The following is a 7,457-nucleotide window of genomic DNA, read 5'->3' on the forward strand; positions in this document are numbered from 1 at the left end:
TTGCAAGACAAGTCTCTCTCAAACCCATCCCTGCTCACGTATACATATTCAACTTATTTTTAAAGCTACCCAAAGTGTTAGCTTCAATGGCTCTACCTGACAGTTTGTTCTACCCCAGTAAAGATTTATTAAGGAATATATAGCTTAAATACTAATTCATCCTATGAAAGTTTTAGGGTGAATTAAATAGCAACAAAGCACAATTACAGTTCATTAAAGGCTTTAAATTAAACAAGTGACATTGCTTCATAATAAATAAATAACTAAATTATATATATACATACATACACACACACACACACACACACACACACACACACAACAACAACAACAACAACAACAACAACAACAACAAGGCTAGTCCCAGAGCTCAAGGGAATGTCGTACGAGGAAAGGTTAAGGGAAATCGGACTGACGACACTGGAGGACAGAAGGGTCAGGGGAGACATGATAACGACATACAAGATACTGCGGGGAATAGACAAGGTGGACAGAGACAGGATGTTCCAGAGAGGGGACACAGGGGCAAGGGGTCACAACTGGAAGCTGAAGACTCAGACGAGTCACAGGGACGTTAGGAAGTATTTCTTCAGTCATAGAGTTGTCAGCAAGTGGAATAGCCTAGCAAGTGAAGTAGTGGAGGCAGGAACCATACATAGCTTTAAGAAGAGGTATGACAAAGCTCAGGAAGCAGAGAGAGGACCCAGTAGCGATCAGTGAAGAGGCGGGGCCAGGAGCTGAGTCTCGACCCCTGCAACCACAATTAGGTGAGTACAATTAGGTGAGTACACACATACACACGTATATATATATATATATATATATATATATATATATATATATATATATATATATATATATATATATATATATATATATATATATATATATATATATATATATATATATATTTTTTTTTTTTTTTTTTTTCAACAAACCGGCCGTATCCCACCAAGGTGGGGTGGCCCAAAAGGAAAAATGAAAGTTTCTCCTTTTACATTTAGTAATATATACAGGAGAAGGGGTTACTAGCCCCTTGCTCCCGGCATTTTAGTTGCCTCTTACAACACGCATGGCTTACGGAGGAAGAATTCTGTTCCACTTCCCCATGGAGATAAGAGGAAATAAACAAGAACTAGAAAGAAAATAGAAGAAAACCCAGATGGGTGTGTACATATATGTTTGTACATGTATGTGTAGTGTGACCTAAGTGTCAGTAGAAGTATCAAGACGTACCTGAAATCTTGCATGTTTATGAGACAGAAAAAAAGACACCAGCAATCCTACCATCATGTACAACAATTACAGGTTTCCGTTTTACACTCACTTGGCAGGACGGTAGTACCTCCCTGGGCGGTTGCTGTCTACCAACCCACTACCTAGGATATATATAATATATATATATATATATATATATATATATATATATATATATATATATATATATATATATATATATATATATATATATATATATATATATATATAACAATCACAGACAGGCGATCTTAACTATGCAAGACAACTCACAGGAGGGGATGTGGAAATCTTTAGCTCAAGTACTTTCGCACTTCTCAGTGCGTCATCAGGAACTATGCAAAGTTGCAAATGAAGGAGTGAGGAGAAGTTTTTTTCTCAGAATAGCGCAGAGTGGGCCTGTCGCCTCCTCCTGGCTATCTTAGAATCCAAGAGAGCCAGGAGGAGGCGACAGGCCCTCTCTGCTCTATTCTGAGCAAAAACTTCCCCTCACTCTAGCTGCAACCTTGCAATATTGCATACCTCCTGATGACGCACTGAGAAGTGCGAAAGTACTTGAGCTAAAGATTTCCACCCCTCAGTGGCTTGTCTTGCATATATATATTATTATTTTATTATTATCACACTGGCCGATTCCCACCAAGGCAGGGTGGCCCGAAAAAGAAAACTTTCACCATCATTCCCTCCATCACTGTCTTGCCAGAAGGGTGCTTTACACAACAGTTTTTAAACTGCAACATTAACACCCCTCCTTCAGAGTGCAGGCACTGTACTTCCCATCTCCAGGACTCAAGTCCGGTCTGCCGGTTTCCCTGAACCCCTTCATAAATGTTACTTTGCTCACACTCCAACAGCACGTCAAGTATTAAAAACCATTTGTCTCCATTCACTCCTATCAAACACGCTCACGCATGCCTGCTGGAAGTCCAAGCCCCTCGCACACAAAACCTCCTTTACCCCCTCCCTCCAACCTTTCCTAGGCCGACCCCTACCCCGCCTTCCTTCCACTACAGACTGATGCACTCTTGAAGTCACTCTGTTTCGCTCCATTCTCTCTACATGTCCGAACCACCTCACCCTTCCTCAGCCCTCTGGACAACATTTTTGGTAATCCCGCACCTCCTCCTAACTTTCAAACTACGAATTTTCTGTATTGTATTCACACCACACATTGCCCTCAGACATGACATCTCCATTGCCTCCAGCCTTCTCCTCGCTGCAACATTCATCACCCATGCTTCACACCCATATAAGAGCGTTGGTAAAACTATACTCTCATACATTCCCCTCTTTGCCTCCAAGGACAAAAAGGGGAATGTATGAGAGTTTAGTTTTACCAACGCTTTTATATGGGTGTGAAGCATATATATATATATATATATATATATATATATATATATATATATATATATATATATATATATATATATATATATATATATATATATATATAGTATCAAATATGTAAAACTTGCTATTGTGGCTTAAATATAAGGCAAGCGAAAATAAAATTATTCTGAACCTAACGAAACAAAATATTTCATTGTGTTTGTTTATTATTAAATTATTGTAAACTTATCTAAAGTATATTTAGTTGGATTAGGCTAAATTAATTTGCGCTTGTTATAATAAGGTTAGGTAAGTTTTCTAAGGTTATTTTGGTACAAATTTATTATTTTTTTTTGCATTAACACAATAAAATACATCTTTAAACGTATAAGAGAAAATTTTAGAGAGGACTTAATTTTAAATGAGTACTTGTTAACTGACCAGTTTTACCTATCCAGCACGACATATATATATATATATATATATATATATATATATATATATATATATATATATATATATATATATATATATATATATATATATATATATATATATATATATATATATATATATATATATATATATATATATATATATATATAATATATATTATATATATATATATATATATATATATATATATATGTATATATATATATATATATATATATATATATATATATATATATATATATATATATATATATATATATATATATATATATGAATGAGTTTTCCTTAACCTAATTGAACCAAATCTAACATCCTAGTAACCTAGTCACACCTAATCTGCTAACTTAACCAAGCCAATCATAATTTTATCCGCTAACTCGTTGAAACGCAGGAGGGAGAGATATATCATAATCTACACTTGAAAAATCTTTGAAGGAATGGTCCCAACTCTGCACACAGAAATCACTCCCTACGAAAGTAAAAGACTGGGCAGGCGATGCAAAATGCCCCCAATAAAAAGTAGGGGCGCCATTAGTACATTAAGGGAAAACACCATAAGTGTCCAGGGCCCAAGACTGTTCAACAGCCTCCCATCAAGCATTAGGGGAATTGCCAATAAACCCCTGGCTGCCTTCAAGAGAGAGCTGGACAGATACCTATAGTCAGTGCCGGATCAGCCGGGCTGTGGCTCGTACGTTGGACTGCGTGCGGCCAGCAGTAACAGCCTAGTTGATCAGGCCCTGATCCATCGGGAGGCCTGGTCATGGACCGGGCCGCGGGGGCGTTGATCCCCGGAATAACCTCCAGGTAACCTCCAGGTAACTTAACCTAACCAGACTGACTAATCTAACCTGTTAACCTATCCTAATCAAACCAAGAGGGAAGAGGGAAAGGATAAACAGAGACATGGCATAAAGATGTATTAAGAAAAAAAGTAAACCTTAATCATATATACGGTATACGTATCTTCACAGGTAAAATAAACATCCTACGTTTTTGGTGTTGCTATGATTATAAGCAATAATTACCGTAGGCTGCATGGGCACTGTTATCCCTTACATGTTTTCTTTGAGATACATTTTATTTATACTACAGAATCAGGAGTTAACACAGGCACTCAGTATACAATGTTCATGTTCCATTTTAGAGGCTGTGAACATGTGTGTCTGTTGTCAGGATTGAGAAACATTGTTTTAAATTAACTGTATGCCGATTTCGTCAAAATTGAATAAAATTTTACCTACATATGAATCAAAATTGTGAAGGTGTCGTCCAGAGGGTGCCATGAGCCTAACCAAAACAAACCCTATCTTGACACCTAAATTATCTTTATCTTAGAACAACTTTATCGAAACCAACAAATATAAACCCCTATGAACTTATGCCATTGTCTTCCCTTTCATTCGCTGCGGCGAGAAGTTCAAATGCTACTCCACACAACAAAATATTGGATATTCATCTGGAAATGTGCATGGTGTTTGTGGACAAATTTACTGACGTCACGCCCACAAAATAAACAACACTGTCTTCGGCCTCACAATCTGTCTTTACATGAGTTTTACATCCGTTCTCTCTCCTCCGAGCCCACCTGCTGGCTGGACCGAGAGTAAGTAGTAAGAAAAATACATGATAAACTCATCTTACTGACCTGGTGAATGTGAAATAAGTGCAAGTACTCCCTCAGACACACAAACTAACACAACACACGTTCAACGCGGATATTGATCGAGGAGTTCCTTCGCGCGCAGCCACACCCAGCGTCCGAAACAGTGGGCAAGTCTGCCTTCAAATTCCTCCCTCTAGTATATCACAAAAACTACGAATTATTCACGTAAATTTAAACTGAGTAGAAAGCATAGATCCGGTTGATTTTACTTCAGGGTGGTTTGTAGCTCAGCTGGGTTAGTAGGGAGAGGTGTGAGAGAGAGCATGGATAAGCAGCAGACGATACACCGGAGAGTTTGGCGCCATAACAGATGAAGGCAACGAGGCGCTGGTCTGCATTTTTCAAGAGGTGAGATTGGATAGGGTCATCAGCTTCCCCATGAGACCTGATATTGCCATTAAATGAAGCTCCTTGGGATGAAGAGGGTAAATATAACGGTTTAATGAAGCTCTCAAACAGAAAAGAGCCACTTCTGTTAATATAAATGGTACAGCTGATTGGTTTGTTGTGGAATATTTTTTTTCTAAAGCAGTTTTTTATGTCTACCCAAGAAGGATAAACATAACATTATTTTTTACGACATTTCTTTTAACCTTGTGTTTTAATATCTTATTATTCTTCGAAAGTTTCCTAAGTAGGTCGGGATTGTATCCTTACCATTTCAAACCTTGTTTTTATCTATGTGCACTTATGCATATATATATATATATATATATATATATATATATATATATATATATATATATATATATATATATATATATATATATATATATATATATATATATATATATATATATATATATATATATATATATATATTATTTATTTATTTATTTATATATATGTGTGTGTGTGTGTGTGTGTGTGTGTTAATGTAAAAATCACAAAATTTGATTAACACAAGCCTATCCGATGTTATCCTGACGCCAAATGACTTCGAACAGGCGATAAATGACATGCCCATGCACTCTGCCCCAGGGCCAGACTCATGGAACTCTGTGTTCATCAAGAACTGCAAGAAGCCCCTATCACGAGCCTTTTCCATCCTATGGAGAGGGAGCATGGACACGGGGGTCGTCCCTCAGTTACTAAAAACAACAGACATAGCCCCACTCCACAAAGGGGGCAGTACAGCAACAGCAAAGAACTACAGACCAATAGCACTAACATCCCATATCATAAAAATCTTTGAAAGGGTCCTAAGAAGCAAGATCACCACCCATCTAGAAACCCATCAGTTACACAACCCAGGGCAACATGGGTTTAGAACAGGTCGCTCCTGTCTGTCTCAACTACTGGATCACTACGACAAGGTCCTAAATGCACTAGAAGACAAAAAGAATGCAGATGTAATATATACAGACTTTGCAAAAGCCTTCGACAAGTGTGACCATGGCGTAATAGCGCACAAAATGCGCGCTAAAGGAATAACAGGAAAAGTCGGTCGATGGATCTATAATTTCCTCACTAACAGAACACAGAGAGTCGTCGTCAACAGAGTAAAGTCCGAGGCAGCTACGGTGAAAAGCTCTGTTCCACAAGGCACAGTACTAGCTCCCATCTTGTTCCTCATCCTCATATCCGACATAGACAAGGATGTCAGCCACAGCACCGTGTCTTCCTTTGCAGATGACACCCGAATCTGCATGACAGTGTCTTCCATTGCAGACACTGCAAGGCTCCAGGCGGACATCAACCAAATCTTTCAGTGGGCTGCAGAAAACAATATGAAGTTCAACGATGAGAAATTTCAATTACTCAGATATGGTAAACATGAGGAAATTAAATCTTCATCAGAGTACAAAACAAATTCTGGCCACAAAATAGAGCGAAACACCAACGTCAAAGACCTGGGAGTGATTATGTCGGAGGATCTCACCTTCAAGGACCATAACATTGTATCAATCGCATCTGCTAGAAAAATGACAGGATGGATAATGAGAACCTTCAAAACTAGGGAGGCCAAGCCCATGATGACACTCTTCAGGTCACTTGTTCTATCTAGGCTGGAATATTGCTGCACTCTAACAGCACCTTTCAAGGCAGGTGAAATTGCCGACCTAGAAAATGTACAGAGAACTTTCACGGCGCGCATAACGGAGATAAAACACCTCAATTACTGGGAGCGCTTGAGGTTTCTAAACCTGTATTCCCTCGAACGCAGGAGGGAGAGATACATGATTATATACACCTGGAAAATCCTAGAGGGACTAGTACCGAACTTGCACACGAAAATCACTCACTATGAAAGCAAAAGACTTGGCAGACGATGCACCATCCCCCCAATGAAAAGCAGGGGTGTCACTAGCACGTTAAGAGACCATACAATAAGTGTCAGGGGCCCGAGACTGTTCAACTGCCTCCCAGCACACATAAGGGGGATTACCAACAGACCCCTGGCAGTCTTCAAGCTGGCACTGGACAAGCACCTAAAGTCAGTTCCTGATCAGCCGGGCTGTGGCTCGTACGTTGGTTTGCGTGCAGCCAGCAGCAACAGCCTGGTTGATCAGGCGCTGATCCACCAGGAGGCCTGGTCACAGACCGGGCCGCGGGGGCGTTGACCCCCGAAACTCTCTCCAGGTAAACTCCAGGTTATAACAAGCGCAATTTAATTTAACCTAATCCAACTAATTATATTTTAGATAAGTTAGTGATAAACAAACACAATAGAATATATTTTTTTCGTTAGGTTCAGAATGATTTTTGCGAAATTATTGCATATACAAATTTTCGCTTCCCTTATTTG

The 7,457-nt window shown here is 38.8% G+C and overlaps 1 long non-coding RNA gene across 2 annotated transcripts in view; it reads right to left on the minus strand.

Moving 5' to 3' along the window:
- The window catches only part of LOC138852383 (uncharacterized), a 387,670-nt gene extending 382,677 nt beyond the window's left edge, over positions 1 to 4,993 (minus strand). Inside the window, exon 1 of one of the 2 annotated variants that reach the window (XR_011391712.1) lies at positions 4,691 to 4,993. This is a non-coding gene — a long non-coding RNA (uncharacterized lncRNA). The remainder of the gene's footprint in view (positions 1 to 4,690) is intronic. The other variant, XR_011391711.1, reaches the window with a different exon arrangement.
- Between the last annotated feature and the right edge of the window lie 2,464 nt (positions 4,994 to 7,457).

This window comes from Cherax quadricarinatus, chromosome 7 (genome assembly GCF_038502225.1).
Source record: "Cherax quadricarinatus isolate ZL_2023a chromosome 7, ASM3850222v1, whole genome shotgun sequence".
Taxonomy (NCBI): Eukaryota; Metazoa; Arthropoda; class Malacostraca; order Decapoda; family Parastacidae; genus Cherax; species Cherax quadricarinatus.